The 21,524-nt window shown below is 37.7% G+C and overlaps 1 pseudogene; it reads right to left on the bottom strand.

The window, feature by feature from the left end:
• Positions 1-1,336: 1,336 nt before the first annotated feature.
• LOC147434307 (uncharacterized) lies at positions 1,337-8,441 on the bottom strand (annotated as a pseudogene).
• Between the last annotated feature and the right edge of the window lie 13,083 nt (positions 8,442-21,524).

Genomic DNA, 21,524 nt, shown 5'->3' with positions numbered 1-21,524 from the left:
GCTTATATAGAGAAGGTGCTTAGATAGTATAAAATAACTAATTGGTGAGAGAACTTCCTTGAGATGAGATACTTATGTCTTGTATCTTTGGACAAGGATGGTAACTCGTATATAGGTGTTCTTAGGTTGGCAACTGCTCTAATAGCACACGGAAACCATATCTTACTAGTAGTTTCATTTTTGTGAAGATTTAAAAGATTGAAAGACCGGTCAATATTCTTTGTAGAGGTGGAGAATTTGGAAGCAGAGTTGTTTGCTATGGTCACAAAATGGGTGTGTGCATGATCAAGAGTACCCAGTTTTGACAGTTAGGTGGAAAGTGTGACACTCAAGGTGTTCAACACATTTGTCTACACCTCGTATGCTAGAATGGCCAACTAGGACTAAGATGCTATAATATACCCTTGGAGAATGAAAAAATGCCAATTTTTTAATCTTTGATAAATTTTTGACCCTAAGATGTACGCTAAGGATAATCCAAAGGTTGCACATAAGTAGAATGGATAAAAGATAAGCTTATGGAGCCTAACAACACACAATATTTTTTATGTGGGCTCCTTGTACCACAAACTATAATATATATCAAATCCATGAGAAAATAATAATTATTTTATTTATTATAATTTTTAAAAGAGTCGAATTTCGATATTTATTGATATTCTATATAATTTTTTCAACGAAGATCTTTCAAAATTCAACCATTAAAGTATAGTTTTTTCATCTCACCACATTTTTCATAACTATATCTATCCAATGACAGTAGGATCTTGAGAAATTAGCATATATTTTGTGTAGAAATAGTGATGTAAGAATTGTTGAAATTTTTCACAAAGATAATTACCAATAATTTAAAGAACTAAGCAAAAAAATTCCAATAATTCAAAATATTCTCTTTAAGCATATGCAAGATTCATGTGCAAGTTTATTTCAAAATTAAGTAAGTGACAAGAGACCTATATAAGAATCTATCTTAAGATCACAAGTCAAACCAAGAGATTCCTTACACATAGAAAGTACTATCTTCTTAGTTTGTTTACAAATTGGGCCTTTTTGGTGTGTTAGTACTTATGCCTTTTATGTGGCCATCACATTCTTGGCTCTTAGAAATGAGTATAGCTAGGGTTTCATGCAATAACGTTTGCATAAAAAGATTTCTTTTTTGCACTCTAAAGCTGCATAAACTACCAAAATTGGGTACACCTGATCTTGCAATCACCCAAATCTTCATCAAAGATTGTCATATTCATGTGCATTCCTTGCCATTGCTTTGCACGCATGGTTTTATATCCTCAAGGGGAGAACTCACTCTCTCAATATACATATTGGCTAGAATAGTTCAATCGAAATCCATGTCTAGCACTCTTGGCATGACTTTGTTGGTGTTGTTGACAATGCCCTCTACAGCTACACAATTTAGGTTCTCTTTAGAGAATACATCGAGTATATAATAATGTTGGCTTGCATATACTTTATGTGAATCTTGTATCTCAAACAATAAACTATCTTGAGTTAAGAATGTTTGCTGCCATATCTGGGTTATGCCGCAAGTGCTTGATATTGCAATATCCTTAATATACCATCCAGATATCTTGCTATCTACATAAAGAAAACGCATACATTAAAAACATAACAAAACCAATGTTATTGATATTGATACAACTACACTCTCTCTCTCTCTCTCTCTCTCTCTCTCTCTCTCGTGCCAAAAAAGAGGAAAAAAACAACAGAAAAGATAAAGAAGGTTGTGGGCTCATAATGTTCATCCTCGTGGTAACACTTAATAACTATTAACCTCATGATAATAGTCTCTAGTGTCCAAATGAAAGGATATGAGGTTTACCAGTTGGTAGCAGGAATATACCTAGAGTGAGATTGACATTGTTGATACCCTCACCAACATTTTGTTTGAGAAACCCTTTTGTAAGTTGAAACCAAGTTCTGCTTGCATAGGGGTTGAGAATATCAATGGTGAGACTTTTCACATCAAATGTAAAGTTATGAAAGTCCATTTGACTTGCACATGTGGCATCTATGTTAAGATACTGTAGTCTCCTCCAACAGCAATGATGCCCGCAGAGTGTAACATTGAGGAATTCTATGATGCATTGCTGCATTGTGAGAGGTGTGTTTCCCATCAAGGTGATCTTGGATGGCATAGGAGTAGGGGATTCGATCCCATGTAGATTAAACCCTCAACTAGACGAAGAGGGACACCCAAACATTGTCACAACACGCCTGCAATTGAGGGTTGTTATCGTAGAGATAACTACAAGTCCCATCCACATCCATTGCATTTGAGAACTCATCCATGTAATCAAGCCAATGGAAGATCATTTGGGATTTGGCCTGCAATTCCGTATCAGTTAAATATTAAAAGAGGACCCGGAGTTAACATATAGCGTGCATACACACCCACATATGCTAACAAAGCACTACAAAAAGGCTAAAAGAGCTGGGTATAAATAGCTGGGTCGACGTTCTCAAGTTCCACAAGCTAGAGGTTCAAAAATATGAATTTCATGGCGTAGTTTTCTTCACAAATGTTGTCAAAAGTGTTGGTGCCGTCCAGCGGGGGAACGTAGGAAAGGAGCGTGTCATTTCTGTTAATAGAGGCACCCACATCCAGCAGCCTGGCAAAGTTTTCTATGTACCCTCAAAACTTGCACTTTGTCCCGGCTAAAGTAGTTGTGCCATCGGGCTGCTCGTCGAGGGAAGCGCACCATAGCCAACTAATGGCAGGCTTATGAATATGATGAGCATCAGGAGCAGCATCAACATATGATTATTATACAAATATCTTATCAATTGTAGGTGCTGCGCCTGCCGGCCGTGCTACTGAAGTATGTACTGGGCCTCGGCCACCTCAATACTACAAGTCATGTTGATGATCTCCAGCTCCAACAGCCTAATATTCCTTTCCAACTTTTGTCTTCTAATGAGCGGTGAGTTCTCACGGTGGCGACCAACATAATATGAAAGTAGAGGGGTGGGAGTTCAAGAGATGATATTGCACCAACTAGGGATTATAGTAATAGCCCTGCTTGTGCTCATCACAACCAAAGGCGAGGGATTTTTTTAGAGGTACCCTACTACTTGCCAACATGGGACAAAGAATTGCTAAGATATACATCAGCAACAAAGAATGGGAGTATGAACGTGGTTGCGTACCAAAGGTAGAGTACTCATATACCTAAACCATATTGTAATTAGTTTTGTGTCTTATCTTTAATTTCTATTTGATAAAAGATATTTTCCTAATTTATAGTGCCCTTCTTTTAACTCTATGTGGTCAAAGGGTCGTCACTTCTGTAGGCACCACATTGACGAGCGTAGAACCACCATGGATTGTGCCAATATAGGCAACTTTGACACATACGATGATGAAGCCAGGTACTGTGGAACTATTGAAAGGATACTAAAGGTTAATTTTAGAACCTTTCATACCTTCATCTTCAAGTGCAAGTGGTTTGCAAATCTGTCTAGGTGACATGAGACTGGTCTCTACATGGTGGACTGTAGTGTGTATCACACATGGAGGTATGACAATTTAATTTTACCGCGCAATTGAGAGTAGGTGAGTGGCATTTATCTTTTTTATACTTATTTTCTTGTAGCATTAATTATACCAATGTTACTCACTTAGAGCTTCTCTTTTATAGGTCATCCATATCCCAGCAATCCACCAACCAAAACTTTGGTTTGTAATTTTCGTAACTCCTTAGGGGAGAATCATTTTTTCCACTAATGAAGTGGAGACCATCTTCCACCCTCTTCCACCTCTGACTTTGGATGAGGTGGAGACAGAGGAGAGGGAGGTCAATGAATCAAGTTCGGTGGCGGAAAATCTTAGTGAAGATGATTGTCATGATGATGAGATGATGAGATGGAGGATGACATATTCAAAGATGATGAAGCCAATGCATCCACAAACAACAATTCCATTTCTTTTTTATTGATTTAGGAGCCATGGGCTTAGAATCGGATGATTCCTCATGTAGGGATCTTTTGGAAGATGTTTCATAAACATTTTGCAGTTGTGAAGTTTTTTGGTTGTGTAATCCATTCATCTATCTCTTCTCCCTCTTCTTCTCTCTAATTTTGTGAACATGCACAATTATGTTAATCAAGTGACAGTGATTATTTTAGCTGTAACCAAGTGTAGTCTTACTAGCACCTCCCCCCCCCCCCCCCCCCCCCTCGACCCCCCCCCCCCCCCTCTCTCTCTCTCTTTTCTTTTTAAATTTGAAAATTTCATTATTACAATATCTTTTTATTTTTATTGAGAGGAGGGAAACACCAAAATTTGAAGGGGAAGGGGGGATGTTTAAGCCAGAATTGAAAGTTTAGGCTCTAAATTTTACATCGGAAATAAATGTGGTAATACAAGAGATAATATCTCAGGTACTCAAGGTTGCATTTATTCCACTAAATAATGTAATTTATACCAAATAAATCGTCATTATTTGTGTATTCTCGTATAATACGTGGTATTTTTGAGTAATTTCGATTCTTTTGATCGATACTCTATCGATCAATAGTCTTTAGATTGAAACAATACTATATCATTCGATACCGTTATCGATCGATATGGTAGTCCATTAAAAAAAATAACGTCATTCCTCGATACGTTTTCGATCGATATCTCTGTCACTCTCTCTCTCTCTCTTTCTCTCTTTAGCTCACACTCTCTAGCTCTCTCTCTCTCTCTCTCTCTCTCTCTCTCTCTCAATCATTTTTCGAGTAGGTCAGCTTCGTGGATTGGTGAGCATCTTTTCTCTTCACGTTCATATTTTTATTATAAAAAATAACTTAAATTGTATTTCATGTGATTGTATAACATCATGTGTCTCTGATACGCCTTTGGGCCTTCTTAGTCACATAACAATTTAAAATTTAGGGTATAGAAATTACTATGGGTTGTCTGATTTTATATCTTACTCCCATAGTAATCTAAAACAAATTTAGAGAACATTAACTCTTGTTGTGATATGCTTTGCAACACTCTTACTTGAGTCAATGTTCTAGGAATTTAGATAACACCGTACATTGTTTTGATATGCTTGTTGGCACTCATACTTTGTAAGGTGTTTTAGGTAACCATTAGATAGCACTTGCAATTTGTTTGATTTGTCTCACGAGACTCTTACTTTGTACAATGCTTTAGGTAAAATAAGATCCAATGAAATGTGAGCTTACAAAAAAACCATACTTCTTCCTGTGTTTGAGCCTTGGTTCTTACAATGGAAGAAGTTACTCCTAGACACGATCTGTTCGAATAAATTTGTTATCTAGTGGGTCATTAAGCTATATACTTTTCAATATATGTATTCATGGACCACATGATTTGTAGATCTACATTGTAGATCTGTATAATGAGAAAAGTGTAATCTTTAAACTACTTTCCACGTCACGATCTTCGGTTCTTACAACGGGAGGAGTTTCTCTCAGACACGATTTGTGGAAGAAAATCCTTTATCTGATGAGCTACTGATTTTTAAAGTGTGATTGTTCGACGTCTGGATCAAATGTTTATTCTTTGCTTTTACAACGGGAATAAAACCCCTACGTCTAGTGCTTAGGATTTGCTTAGATCCTTACAATGAGAGAGATACACATGTGACACCATGTTTTACGTAGTTCTTTGTCATTTGTAAAATAATGTATATTTGTATGACTTCATCACATTCCTATTGATAGCATCTCATACATGCGAGGCTTTTGATTCAAAAAATCATAACATATTTTTTTATGATATGAAAAAATCATAATTAACATCATGCATAATTGTGTGGACATTCTTGTGTATGTTAATCATAAATTACATTCAAGTGGACTTGTGGTTTAAGGTGATTGCTTCATGGTTGTGTTGCAAAAAATGACTAGAATGTGTTGCATTACATGTCACTTATACTGATGAGAAGTTATAGTTTTTTGTTTCTTAATTTTAGCTTCTACGCACATCATGGGTACTATAGGCAAGATAACGAAAGTTGAGCACAAATATGTTGAAGAATTTGTATGCACTCATCTTTATGGATTACGAAGTGATCGCCTCCAGGAAGTCTTGCAAGAGTCCTCATAAAAATCATTTTGGGATGAGTTATGTAGTGCTACATATGCAACATTAGTTGCAAAATTTCATAGTGCTTCAGGTGGGATTGAAGTCTTTATAGGTGGTCAGCTGGCCCACGATGTGAGTCGAATCATAGGGCAAGTTTGCAGAGTTGCAGAAACCCTTGACAAGCAAATTAAAGGAAGTCTGGCTTCATGGACCGCATGAAGGAAGTAGAGGTCCTCTATAGAAGCATGAAGCAACAGGGAAAGAGACCGCGCATAGAAGAGCCCAAGGATGTACCCGAAGTGCTTGCCACTTTGGAAGTACCAATCTCTAGCAATGTCCCAATGCCGCCCAACATGGGAAGTTTAAACCCATGCAACCTCATCATCATGCGCATCGGTTTGCATTGGATTTACACAAATTGAAAGCATTGGAGAAGGCAGATACAGCATGGTCACGAAGGTGAAAGTCAATCATGATACCTTCACATATGAATTTTACATTGGCAAGCTATTCAAGGGTGATGTCCAGAAGAGTGCCCATGACATAGTGCTGTATGAGGCCACAATTATGAATATCACTCATAGTGGAATCATTGCTGCTCTGGGATTGGCAAGACACGCCACATGAGCTTCCACCCTCATCTTCAAGATGTGGAATGGTGGAAACCTCGACCACTGGCTAGAGAGACTCAAAAAGGAGGGGAAGAATGTGGCCATGAGCAAGGGTTTCAAAGACGTCGAGGGGATTGTTGAAGCCGTAAAGTAGAATATATGGCCTATCATTAATGGATTGCTTTGAACCTTCATCTTTTTTCACGCAAATAACATCACTCACAATGATGCTCATGGAAGTATATCTTGCTGCATTTTGGTATCGTTGCAGTATATGGGCGTATGTGATTGGGGTAGTGCAACCTTGTTCCCCACAGAGAACACAGTTTTGAAGTTTCTAGATCTTCTCCCATGGACAAGGGAAACCTGGAGCAAGAGATATTGGTAGGTGGCTCTCGAATGTATATCCACAAATCCTCCAGTCTACACGCATAGCCAAGATATCTACTCCCTTTGTAAATTCATTCAAGAACTCCTTAAATATTTACCTAAGGATGATGACACTAATTATATCGCTTTCCTCAAATGCTTTCAGGAAGTCTTGTGCACTTGTGTATCTCCGAATCCCACCCACCGCAAGTCCTCACATGATCTCCTTAGCATGGTACAAGGCATTAAGCGTGTTGTCTGCACGCTCTTAGATAGTGCAGACTTGAGACCATCCAATGATTGAAATCATACCTTGTAATTTGAGAATGTGTCTATACTTTGCAATGAAACAGTTTTGTCTTGTCTCATGTCCATTGTCTTGAAATTTCATGCTATTTTATTACATTGGTGTTGTCAAAGTGATGAGAGAGAAGTGAATTTTAAAATTGTGTATGTTGAACATTGATTGTACCATTGATTGCATTTGAGCCCATTGTTTTCTCCACGAGTTGCATGATCTATGTTCTCTCCTTGCACTGTAGTGGTTGTATCCTTTGGTTTGATGCAGCGCCTCAGACATGATGCAATACACCTTACCAATGAAAAAATTATATGTGTCCACAACCCTTAGTACTTCCACATAGGGCTTACTAACCCCAAAAAGTTTGTCAATGTTCCGCCAAAAGAGAAGAGATTGCACAAAGGACACACATTTTTGAGCTTCTTCGTGGTGGCTTGGATACTTACTGAGACAAGACTCCCAATGAAAATCTACAACAGTTTCTGTAAGAGCCGCTTGCACTTCAATGAGATCATTCAAAACATAGTATGCTGTAGCGAATTCTGTGGCACATAAAATTCGAAGTGCTTTATTCGGAGACTTGGAGTGAAATAAAGCATATGTAAACAGATGTTCCCGTATAAACTTGACTACGTGATTGGTGTCAATAAGGACCTATTTTATGAACGATAATCTACCAATATCCTTTGGGAGTAAATTTAGGGTGTGTGCTATGCATCCAAGTCATGTATTTTCTGAGTACTTTTCCATAATGTCTAAATCCACTCCTTTGTAGTTGGAAGCATTATCTCTAACAACAACTGTCACATTCTTTGATGCACCCAGTTGAGTGATAGCTCGCTCATATGCCTTTTTCAAGTAGAGAGATGTCTTCTCTTTCATTGAGGTATTAATGGCCTCTAGAAACATTGCACCTTTGGGACAAATTACCATGACATTAATCAATGGTTTTTTTCTGACAGTTGGTCCATCCATCAAGCACTATGGTACAACCAAACGCTGGAACAAAGTCAAGCACCGTTCGCTTGAGAATCGCTTTTGTACTGCTCTTGACTTTGTCCACATACCCTGTTCGCATTTTATTATAATCAGGATACATGAATTCTTTTTTGCAATTGACATTAGTGCATCTTTGAAACTAGGATTTCTTATGACATGAAATGGGATTCCACAAGCCATGAAGGCTTGTGTCCACTATAGATGCAATTCGAGCATGTCCTTTTGAATGAATGCTGCGTGTAGAATCCCAGGCGTAGTGGCTTTGCTGGATGTCCCGGGACTTGCATCCATCCCTCGCATGGAACCATTTGGAAAAAGTGTAAGGACTTTGAGGTGTTCGGGTTGTTCCCATTGAAGGTCCTTGGCTAGCTCGCACATCCTCTTGATCATCACTCACTTCTTCTATTGAGGTGGTCCGCGGCAGGCAACAAGAAGAGTGGCCTCTAAGCACCCTTGTAGGCTCCCGTGTTGCTCAATTGGGTTGGGGTTGGAAAAAACAACAAACACACACACAAACCCGCAACCTAACCCTACACAAATTTGGGGCACCACCTAGTTTTGGATGCGCACTAGGATGCGTAAAGAGAGAGAGAGAGAGAGAGAGAGAGAGAGAGAGAGAGAGAGAGAGAGATAGGACTTTTCGTAGTAGGTTAGTGTTAGTAAATTAGTAGAGTTAGTTATTTTATTGATTTACAAATGGAATTGGATATTTACAATGGGAGTATCCAAGTAGGATACAAATAAGGAAGAAAAAACTCTTAATAGGTAAGAAAACATGGATTTCTTACAATGTTGATTCTCCAAGTGTCTTGAGTAGGGTCAATTTTGACGCTTGTTGACGGTCCACTAGCTTTGACGGTACGTTTTTTTCACTCTTGACCTTCCTTTGGGAGCCAAGGTAATTGAATATGAGTAATCAATCACCATGATGCTGTCTTTCAAGAGAAGAGGCTGAATTTTATGGTTTTTTGATAGATATGGGTAATATGGATGAGGAAAAATGAGACTAGGTGCTCAATTTTGGAATGGAAGTGTGTGTAGGAAACATGAGTTCACCATGGTTTCTCTTATTCTTCAAGGTTTAGAAGAAGGTGAGTAGGGTGCAGAGAGGAGTGGTGAGAGAGGTGGGGATGATGAGTGGAGAGGGTGTGTGTGAAAGAGGAAAATGATAAAGTGGAAGAGGGAGTGTGGCTGCATAGCATGGGCAAATTGGGGTCCACCAATAAAATCCTAGCTCACATCTCGTAGCTCAAAAAAATATGGAAAAATATGAGGTGAAAGTTCAGCTCACGAGCTACAACTTTTGATGTATCACCTTTTCAAATTCGGATCTTTAAAAATTCAGCAAAACCGACTGTTTTTTCCAGTGCACAAGGTCCTTGTGAGGTCCTTCTTTGGATGATTCTTTTGAATACCTCCAAGAGTGAGCTCCCCATGGTTCATGCATGCATTCCACATACCCTTGACCTTATTTGGTAGGTCTATAATTGAAGATATTGTTGAGATCATGATATAAGTGAATAGTACAACTAAGAAAATCAAATATTGAGGGGTCTAAAAAAATATGTACATGTCAAATATAAATAATATAGGTGGAAAAAATATAAAGGGGTCAAAATAAATCTCTCTCATTATAAGTCTACCATAAAAAGATGAATATTTTTTGTGTTCTAATTTATGAGAGTAAAAGAGAATAGATGTAGGAAGGAAAAATCACAATAGTGAAAAAATATACACATAAATAAAACTGGTTTTTTTGGATTTTTGTTCGGATGGAGTTACACCAAAAATAAGAGAAGCTTGCATGAAACTATTTTTATATGGAATAAAGAGTATGCAAAATGGTAAGAAAAAATATGGTAATGGTGAGTCAATGTACATAGCATAAATAACACACCATAGGTAGAAATATTTAAATAAATACCAAAATAATTATGAAAAATCCTTTTATTTAGGCCCTATATACAATGAAATATTTACACACAAATGGGCCATAATATACTTATATTTTTTTGGCTCAACTAGCCTAGTGACTAGCTAGCTGAGGGTTTTTAAGAAGATATGGGAAAAGTCCCCTAACTCACACACACCTATATACAGTGAAATGGTAGGGATAGCCACAGTGTTTGGATGATTTTGGTAGGGTGGGTTAACTCACTATGGCAATTACGGAGAGCCGAAAAATGACTATCACTATGTTGACAGATGACCCACCTGTCATACCCTTTTGTCCCTTAGGAAGAAGTCCTGCGCCTGCTTGCATCTCTTTCCATACCCTGCAAAATGGACTCATATGTCTTTAGGTAGTGCTCCACATTCTTTCACATTGGGTCTAGTGCCGAATAAATGTTCCTTGATGCGAGTTGTGTTGCCGTGCCACTTATGCCCACAATGTTTGCATTCCACAAATGAAACGTTTTGCCTTTCTCTATTTCCTCCACATATGTCCACTCTTTTCCTCGCACCATGCTTTTTGAGTTCAGCAAAATATATCCTACAATCAATATATACACTCTGATTATATTTTTTACCATAATCATGTAATGAGAAAGATTAAAGGTTATAGATATGATTTGCTAAGTTAAAATGATGAATGAATATTGTTAAGATAATATTTTAGCGAAAGTCACCAATGGATATGGCATTCCTAGCTACTAGGAGGTAAAGAGCATTTGCTCAAGACAACCTAGATGAGCGATGGAGTCATCTCACATTCCACTATCTATGTCTCTTGGAGGTAGGAGCTACTGCTCAAACACAACCAATTGACCCTAAAATAAATGAGGTCTCTAATTTCTATATCAACATAGAGGTAAGAGCATGAGCTCGATAACATCCATGTGACTCCTAAGTACTATGCATGACTAGTATTCACTAGGAGGTAAGAGCTTTCTGTAGATCACAACCTAGTGAATTCTATAGGTGATCCACCATATTCACTTAGAGGTAAGAGCATAAGCTCGATAACAACCAAGTGAATCCTACTTCATACCTTAAACCTCACTTGGAAGTAAGAGAATCATCTCATAACAACCAAGAGGCACTAAGTGGACCTATTCTATGTCTATATGGAGGTAAGAACATTTGTTCATGACAACCAAAAGACCCTACATGTATGTGTATATCTTATCCATACTTAGAAGTAGGAGATCCTGCTCAAACAACCAAGTATAGAAGTATTACAATTTCAATAACCTTTGGTAACTTCCTTTTAATTTCTCTATCCTAAAACAAATAGAGCTAATTAAGAGTATAGCCTCTAATGTTTAGAATTATACATTCGTACTAGGACACTATAGCTAAAAGAATAGCCTTTTAATTCTTAGAATTATTTATTTATGTATTCTAAACAAACAGAGCTAAAAGTATAGCCTCTAATGTTTAGAATTATACATTCGCACTAAGACACTATAGCTAAAAAGATAGCCTCTAGTGCTTAGCATTATTTATTTATACTAAAACAATAAAGTTAAAGAATAACTTCTATTGCTTAGAATTATAGATGATTCAAATCTATCCATTTGTTTTATTTTTAATGTTTTAACATTAAAAATAATCTAATTTTTAAAAAGTCAGATAATTTTTTAAGTTGACATTTCAAACGTTTATGTCGGGGGTAACCTGACACTTTGGTGAAGGAAATTGTGCCGTGAACACGTAAATCTAGGCTTTTTATACTATGTCAAAATCGATTGATACTGTTTCAATCAATACATATCAATCAAAACTCTATCGATCAATAGTAATTCGATCCATAGGTAAGCAATAAAACGTTATTTTGAATAAAGCTGACGTGTTAGCAAAAATAATACGGATGAGTAAATCTTTAAAATGTATTAATTGACCATTATTTACGAAATAAAACGAATGTCGAATAACGAATCATGCAACCGTGGAGATAATAAATGCAGAAAAAATCACGATAATAGTTTAAATAGAAAAGAACGCTCCCCCTCTCCCCCCCCCCCCCCTCTCTCTTCCTTCTCCAGCTGAGTTTGGTTCTTCTCTCTATAAAACGTGGTAAAACAGTACGGTGTCGTGCTCTGACATGTACATAGTGGGAACACATGCTACAAGAGTTATCTTGTAACTTTTTAGATACATAATTATATTTCCTATAATGTACATATGCATATGTAAGTATAAAAATAATCTTTCTATCTCATCTTATTATTTATCTCAAGGGTAATGTATTCTTACTTTACCATCAAAAAATACTATGGGAAAAGTGTCAATAGCTCCGCCTCTTTAACTTGGGGCAAAAAGCATTGATTCTTTATTTCTACTATTTCATTATCATCTCACACCCTAGCTAGATCCTATATCTAGGGTAAACTCCAATATATATATATTCTATGTATTTTTTATACTTTTCTTATATTTCTTTTTAAATAGCTACTAGGAGAGAATCAAATCCTAGTGGGACACTAGGTGGCATGATTTCAAAGATACACTTATTTTAATGCATTATTGCAAGCATGGTTACAAAACTTTGTCAAGGAGAAATGTCATGCTTTCATATGGCATGAGGTGTGTCCTGGAATTAAATGAAAGTCAAGGCTAAGGAGACCACATGAAGACTTTTGTTGCCATAAATGGACCCTATATTGATGAATTTTTTACACAAGGTTCCAATCCGAATTGGAGAATGATTTTAAAATGAAAATCGTAGCTAATGAGCTGAAGTTTCTGCCCATATTTTACTTTTTTATTTGGAGCTACGGTTGAGGAGATATGATCAAAATACTGGACCCCAGTCTGCCCACATCATGCAGGGATCGACAGCTCATTTCCAACTTTTCCAATTCCTGTTCACACTGGCTCCTCTCTTCTTGTGTAAACCCTTGGGGGTTCCCTTCACCTATAAAAGGGGACTTCTTCTTCCTTGGAAGGGGTCAAGCATTCAAGCCATTGATGAGAGGAATTCTTGAGGGAGTGAGTAGTAATGCCTAATTGTACTTAGCCATTAACATAAGCCCAAGCCTACACTTTCTCCTAGAGGGAGACTAGCCATTCTTGCAACAAGCTAACCTTGGAAGATCAACTCTAATCAAAGAAGGTCTTGCACTTGGTGTATCAATCAAAGTGGAATTATCTATTCTTCTTCTCTCTCCATCAATAATGGTGCCAAAGGGTTTGTCAAGTAAGATGTGTTCTACATTTATGTTTTCTTGATTTGTTGTTGTTTTTTTTTTCATCTCTAATCCAACATATATATATGTATCTAATCTCATCTCCTAAAGCAAACCTATCTCTCTCATTCTTAGTAATTCATCCTCTCTGCAAATTCTAGGTTCTCTTTTCTACAGGTACATCTCTCCCCGCAGTATCCTTATTGCCTACGGGCAAGAATAGGGCTTGGGAGGGAAACTTCTCATCTCTTCACTTCTCTCATATCTACATTTCTCACATACTATCCTAGATGAATAACCCACATGATGATCATTTCTATCGCTTTCACTCTGTACAATCTATTAGAATTAACGTATGGATTAGCCGTAAAATACACTTTCAACAACGTATAGTGTTTCTCTTTGGCCCTGAAAGGCTCAATGAAATACTTCTATCACCGGATCCCATCATACTACCTCTCATAGACTATAATTTTTCTTTTGATGTAAGCGTAGTTATCTTGCTATGAACCAAGAGGATTTGTACACACAATTAATCCCAATCACTAGACAAAATATATATATTATGGTAAGCACAAAACTACAATTCCAAAGAACAATTCGTAGCCTATTTGGTCAGCCAAGATTGAATGCCATTAACTCATCCGTTAACTCTTTCATATTACCCATGATACGATATGACCATAGCCTTGATGTTTTCATCTTCGTATTGTTTTTGACATTCTCTTTTGCGTTCTTTCTTTGTGTGTGTGAATGCAAGAGAGAAAGAGTGAGTCTTCTTTGATTGCACTTCTTTCCAAGCCCTAGTCTTCATGGCATCTATGGTTTAACTCCTTCATATAGTTTTTGTTGAGTTCTCTCACAAACTCTCACAGCCATAAGCCGGTGCTTTCCTAGCAAGACCGCAAATTTCTCGACATATTTTTGGTGAACCCGACGCGAATCTGCTAGGGTGAGAGTTTGTGGGTAACCATGGGTGATCATGTTGAGCAACAGGGTATGCATTTTGACCCAGCAACAATGCAAATGTTTCAAGCATTTGCAATGTTCATGCAACAACAACATGCTACTGAAAGAAGGGAGATTTCAGCAACGAAGGCCATACAAGCGGTCGTCAACAGAATGGATCAGTTCAATGGCAAAGATGTAACCAAGTACTTACGCGAGTATGTAAAGGAGATGGAGCTGCATCGCGTGTCAGAAGGTGAGATGATTCAAAGCTTTGAGCTAGTTGTTGCTCCAGAAATTAGGGAGCATGTTAGGGCAATTAAAGATGGGCATGGGAGAAATTGGGAAGAACTCAAAGTAGCTTTAAAGGAGGAATATTTCATGGAGGACTCTGAGAGAGTGACCAAAAGGACATTCTTAGAATGGGTAGTCAAGCCAAAGCAAGGACTATCAATAACAGAGCTACTTAGGGAATTTGAGCGGCGCTATGCACAACTCACTAGGACAGAAAGGGCCACACTAGATGCAGAGAAGACAGATCTTTTCTTACAAGCTGCAGGTAAAGAGTTTCAAGAAAATTTGGAGCTTCTTCTTGAAGATAAAGATGCTGAGCAAGGACTAAAGACCGACTGGAATGAGGTTGAAGGTGCTGTCTCACTGCTTGCCAAACGACAAAGAAGAAGGGACAAGATGGTAGTAAACACTACAAGTCCTTCCACCTCAACTTCTGACAAAATGGTAAAGCCTACTTTTATCGCTCCTAAGTTTGATGAGTCCATGCTAGATGAGCTTGTGAAGGGGATGCGTGACTTGAAGGTGAAGTTTGCAAAGCTTGAAGAAAAAGGCCAACCATCAGGGACACTTCCTAGGCAAAGACAACAGCCCAAAGAAAGGTTTGTTAATAGATGTATTTGGTGTGATAGTACAAACCATGTAAGAAGGGATTGTGATGATTTTAGTGATGCTTTGTCAAAAGATGTTGTTTTTTAAGGATGGTAAAATCCACTTAAGAGAGACAGGTCTACCCTTGAGAACTAACTTTGGGAAGGGGGGAATGCAAACCTTAGTTGAAGATATGGCAACCAAGCATGCCACCTCTTCAGTTCAGGCAGCTACTTATGGAGTCAAAATTGAACATTTTTGTGATGAAGAAGTGAGTGACCATCATGGTCAAATTCGGCCAAATGTCATGCAATTAGCTAAAAAGGGAAAGCTTACAAAAGAGATTCTACATGAAGCAGGTGATTGCATACATCTAGAAACAGGATGGAATGATCCAGTGGACTCATTGTCAGTGCATGCCTACATTACAAAATGCCAACAAAATGAGGCAATTGTAGAAGAGAAGCGCAGACGTGAGAATGCTGATGAAGGACCATCAAAAAGAGCTTCTACAAGTGGGGAAGAAGCGACTCAATGCCTTCTCAAACACCCTCAACAAAAGGAGCATCTCCACCTGAAGTACTCATGGAGGAGTCTACAATAGGAAAGAAGAAAGAGCCAACAAAAGGAATGACAGATGCACATTCTCTGCATGAGGATTGGGGTTCTGCAGATGAAGCTATGAATCTTCAAGATTCACAAATCAAAGATAGAGAAGTGTTTGGTTATGCTATACAGGTTGAAGTGACATCAGAGGATAGAGTAGAAGAGCAAGAAACCTCTTGGGATATGGTCTGTGATTGGGGTGATATTTCTTATCTGTGTGAAGATGCAAATAAAGATTCTTGCCATAAAGTGTCTACTATACAGGGTTGCCTGCAAGTATGCAAACAATATCTGAGGTATAAAAGGGATTTAGGTCTTGTGTCACAGGGTATAAATTGCAAGCAGGTTTGTGAGCATCTATCTGCTATGGATAGGAAGGGTATACATGGTGATTCCTTGAAGCAAGAAGAGGATGCTAGCTCTATGCTGACACCAGAGTCATGTAATGAAGAAGGGTTCTCCCTAGATGAGTGGAGACATGATTCAATTGAAGATAATTTATTGAGCAATGAGTCAAAAAGAGAAGGGGTGAAGATTGTGTCAGAGACTAACTCCAAGGAGGTTTTTGAGCAGTCGGTTACAAGTGACCGGGAGCATACCTACCAGGATGATTTGGAAAGGGAATTAGACACCATATTTGAGAGGTATGCAAAGTTTTATGCTATAAAGCTGGAGAGGTATTTGGTAAAAGGTGAGAGAATTGATGAGAGGTTTACCATGCACATTTCTGAGGTTTCTCTCGATGTTGAGAAAGGCTATCTAGAGGATTCTTTTGAGAATGAAGATGCAGATTCAGACTTCTATGCGAAAGAGGTATATATGGATTTACAGGTTGGTCAGAAGGTTGAAGTGCAGTTTCAAAAATCTTTCAAGTATATTACAGGAGCCTGGAATGTGTTTTTTGAAGAGGAGGATGAGGAACTTATGTCTCTACGTCATGAAGATTTTGTGCATAATGGAGATTTGTTACAGATGTTTTGGAGACAGATGTATATAACAATTCCTTCTGATCCGAGAGCAATTAAAAGATGCGGAGAATCTCAATGCTTAGTACAATATAAGTTTTGAGTTACCCATATGATCCTGGAGGAGGTCATGGGATGACAGGGATACAATTGCTTTCACAAGTTACCATGAGGTTGGCACATGCCGGAGGATGTGCAGGTTTAGAGGGGGTGGATGTCGTGCTGTGACATGTACATAGTGGGAACACATGCTACAAGAGTTATCTTGTAACTTTTTAGATACATAATTATATTTCCTATAATGTACATATGCATATGTAAGTATAAAAATAATCTTTCTATCTCATCTTATTATTTATCTCAAGGGTAATGTATTCTTACTTTACCATCAGAAAATACTATGGGAAAAGCATCAATAGCTCCGCCTCTTTAACTTGGGGCAAAAAGCATTGAATCTTTATTTCTACTATTTCATTATCATCTCACACCCTAGCTAGATCCTATATCTAGGGGTGAGCTCCAATATATATATATTCTATGTATTTTTTATACTTTTCTTATATTTCTTTTTAAATAGCTACTAGGAGGGAATCATATCCTAGTGGGACACTAGGTGGCATGATTTCAAAGATACACTTATTTTAATGCATTATTGCAAGCATGGTTACAAAAATTTGTCAAGGAGAAATGTCATGCTTTCATATGGCATGAGGTGTCCTTGGGAATTAAATGAAAGTCAAGGCTAAGGAGACCACATGAAGACTTTTGCTGCCATAAATGGACCCTATTTTGATGATTTTTTTACACAAGGTTCCAATCCGAATTGGAGAATGATTTTAAAATGAAAATCGTAGCTAATGAGCTGAAGTTCTGCCCATATTTTTACTTTTTTATTTGGAGCTACGGTTGAGGAGATATGATCAAAATACTGGACCCCAGTCTGCCCACATCATGCAGGGATCGACAGCTCATTTCCAACTTTTCCAATTCCTGTTCACACTGGCTCCTCTCTTCTTGTGTAAAACCTTGGGGGTTCCCTTCACCTATAAAAGGGGACTTCTTCTTCCTTGGAAGGGGTCAAGCATTCAAGCCATTGATGAGAGGAATTCTTGAGGGAGTGAGTAGTAATGCCTAATTGTACTTAGCCATTAACATAAGCCCAAGCCTACACTTTCTCCTAGAGGGAGACTAGCCATTCTTGCAACAAGCTAACCTTGGAAGATCAACTCTAATCAAAGAAGGTCTTGCACTTGGTGTATCAATCAAAGTGGAATTATCCATTCTTCTTCTCTCTCCATCAATAATGGTGCCAAGGGTTTGTCAAGTAAGATGTGTTCTACATTTATGTTTTCTTGATTTGTTGTTGTTTTCTTTTTCATCTCTAATCCAACATATATATATGTATCTAATCTCATCTCCTAAAGCAAACCTATCTCTCTCATTCTTAGTAATTCATCCTCTCTGCAAATTCTAGGTTCTCTTTTCTACAGGTACATCTCTCCCCGCAGTATCCTTATTGCCTACGGGCAAGAATAGGGCTTGGGAGGGAAACTTCTCATCTCTCACTTCTCTCATATCTACATTTCTCACATACTATCCTAGATGAATAACCCACATGATGATTCATTTCTATCGCTTTCACTCTGTACAATCTATTAGAATTAACGTATGGATTAGCTGTAAAATACACTTTCAACAACGTATAGTGTTTCTCTTTGGCCCTGAAAGGCTCAATGAAATACTTCTATCACCGGATCCCATCATACTACCTCTCATAGACTATAATTTTTCTTTTGATGTAAGCGTAGTTATCTTGCTATGAACCAAGAGGATTTGTACACACAATTAATCCCAATCACTAGACAAAATTATATATTATGGTAAGCACAAAACTACAATTCAAAGAACAATTCGTAGCCTATTTGGTCAGCCAAGATTGAATGCCATTAACTCATCCGTTAACCCTTTCATATTACCCATGATACGATATGACCATAGCCTTGATGTTTTCATCTTCGTATTGTTTTGACATTCTCTTTTGCGTTCTTTCTTTGTGTGTGTGAATGCAAGAGAGAAAGAGTGAGTCTTCTTTGATTGCACTTCTTTCCAAGCCCAGTCTTCATGGCATCTATGGTTTAAACTCTTCATTATAGTTTTTGTTGAGTTTCTCTTCAAACTCTCACAGCCATAAGCCCGGTGCTTTCCTGGCAAGACGGCAAATTTCTCGACAACGGTAACACTTATAGATTTTCATAGTGATTTGAGCAGAAGACCCTTAAAAAAATTGAGATAAAGTTGAGGGTGTCAAAATACAAATCAACAAGTAAACGTAATCAGCGATGCACCACATGGATGAGCAATAAACGTTATACAAAACACTAATTATGCTCCTCTTAACACAAAACAATCACTTCAAACAAGATCAATCCTTAAAAATAGAACTTGCACCAATTATGAATCTTACAAGCAAACCGCATACACATGCTCTGTTTCTTCACCATGAGTTGAATCGCCGCATGATTGTTCTCACTTTGATATCATGTTGACTAAATAAAAAGAGAGAGAGAGAGAGAGAGAGAGGAGGAGGAGGAGGAGGAGAGAGAGAGACACACCATGTAGACACTCAAAGACTGATCTATATTGAAGATAAGATACATATATATAGGTGAGACCAAGTTGAGTAGAGTGAGCCATATATAGCTCCGATCCAACATAGTTTACGAAGTCCAATTGAATGAAATACACCAAGCAAGACAAAAACTAGGTTTGAACAATCACTTCAAACAAGATCAATCCTTAAAAATAGAACTTGCACCAATTATGAATCTTGCAAGCAAACCGCATACACATGCTCTGTTTCTTCACCATGAGTTGAATCGCCGCATGATTGTTCTCACTTTGATATCATGTTGACTAAATTAAAAGAGAGAGAGAGAGAGAGAGAGAGAGAGAGAGAGAGAGAGAGAGGAGGAGGAGGAGGAGGAGGAGAGAGACACACCATGTAGACACTCAAAGACTGATCTATATTGAAGATAAGATACATATATATAGGTGAGACCAATTTGAGTAGAGTGAGCCATATATAGCTCCGATCCAACATAGTTTACGAAGTCCAATTGAATGAAATACACCAAGCAAGACAAAAACTAGGTTTGAGCAAATTTCACATGATAGTAACTTTAAAGGTTGTGTTCCCTTATATACTATATATGTGAGAAATAGTAAAGAGTATAAATAAAATAGGTACTTATTGATCTAGATTTATTTTCACTCTTAAAGTGTTCGCTCTTATGGTAAGGAAGGTAAGTACATAAAAAAATAGTCACTATGTATAGGAGTCTAGACACACACATAAAACTGACATCAAATATGCGGTGGAATTCATTGATTGATATTATGTACTTTCTTTACAATGGAGAAGGAACCCGTTGGATTTTCCCCCATATTTGGTGCATGTTCTTTTGGTGTTGGAGATCTTGATTCTCCTCTTTCATGGGTACACATCTTGAGTCAGACCAGATGAGGTAGTTATTTTTTTAAAGACAAAATATCATGTGCATCTCACATATACACTCCCCGTTCCCCTTTCCTTCAATGTATCCCCCATGTATGAAAATATCAATGTACCATTAGGGGTATTTCAAGTAGTCTTGGGGGTGCACAAGTGTACATGCCTCCTAAGGATCTCAAATTTGTTTTCAAATTCCTAGATGACATGGTGATACTACATTATATGTATATTCAATGGGCTATTTTTGAAGAGTCTCCTATAATTTTGAGATGACAAAACTTGCAGATTAACTAATGAGACAATTAAGATTTGACGATACATATATTTGCTAGATATCCCAAGAAAAAAAATTAGTACAAGTGTGTGTGCATGCATGTGCTTATGTACGTGTGTGTGTGTGTGTGTGTAAGCGTGCATATGATGTGAATGCGTGTATCGATGTGCATAGGTATTCACACATATAGACAAAATGTTCACATTTATGCTAGATGTGTTACATACATGTTTACTAACTTTATTTTGCTTCCATACTATCCATAAAAATGCCACTCAAATTGTCCTACCATTTCACCAGAATACTTTCATACAAAAGTGATAATTGAAAAAAGTATGAAATAACGATAATGAAGGTGGAAGGAGCAATGTAAGCCACAGGGGCATGCCAGTGGCCACTACAAGACCTTGCAAGGACGTTAATGCAATTGCAGAGGGCCCTACAACAGTAAGACGCCCTAACAAATCTTGTGGTTGAAGCCCAAAAGCCGTGAAGGAGAAAGCGACACATGCTATTGTTGTAAGTATAAGCTTTACAAAGTAGAACCTGCAAGTAAGTAAACCATGTCAACATGAAATTGGATGTCAATGGTTGTATCATAAGCATGCTGCTAAGATAGCTATAGAGAAGGGAATTTTACGCAAATTGTGTGTGGCTCTATGCGTGTGTGTGTGTGTGTGTGTGTGTTTTGAGAGAGAGAGAGAGAGAGAGAGAGAGAGAGAGAGAGAGAGAGAGAGAGAGAGATGGAGAGCTACTTTAAAAGTGTACACAAATAAATGTGTAGATGTTTATATGTGTTAGCATTTGCAATGTGAGATTGAGATGTATTGAATATATGCTTAGAAAGACACACATTATAATATGG

Source organism: Adiantum capillus-veneris, chromosome 19, assembly GCF_014529385.1.
Source record: "Adiantum capillus-veneris isolate H3 chromosome 19, ASM1452938v2, whole genome shotgun sequence".
Lineage (NCBI taxonomy): Eukaryota > Viridiplantae > Streptophyta > Polypodiopsida > Polypodiales > Pteridaceae > Adiantum > Adiantum capillus-veneris.
This window is presented reverse-complemented; position numbering and strand designations above follow the sequence as displayed.